Genomic DNA, 200 nt, shown 5'->3' on the forward strand with positions numbered 1-200 from the left:
CCCAGGGAGTTCACGTGTACCCAAAGGCTTCCGCTGAGAGCACTTTTTGATGGCAGAAAGTGGCACCGTACGTGTTTTTTCGGGTCTAACTCGGGTTCAGCTTCTTGTTGCGGTTAGGGTTATGTTTAGGGTTGTTAGGAAAGAGTGAAGACGCAGAGTCCTGTTGAGTGTGGGGTTGCGTAAAGGCTCCCCCAGGGAGT

The sequence above is a fragment of the Anser brachyrhynchus genome, assembly GCF_964034855.1.
Source record: "Anser brachyrhynchus genome assembly, contig: SCAFFOLD_475, whole genome shotgun sequence".
NCBI classification, from domain to species: Eukaryota; Metazoa; Chordata; class Aves; order Anseriformes; family Anatidae; genus Anser; species Anser brachyrhynchus.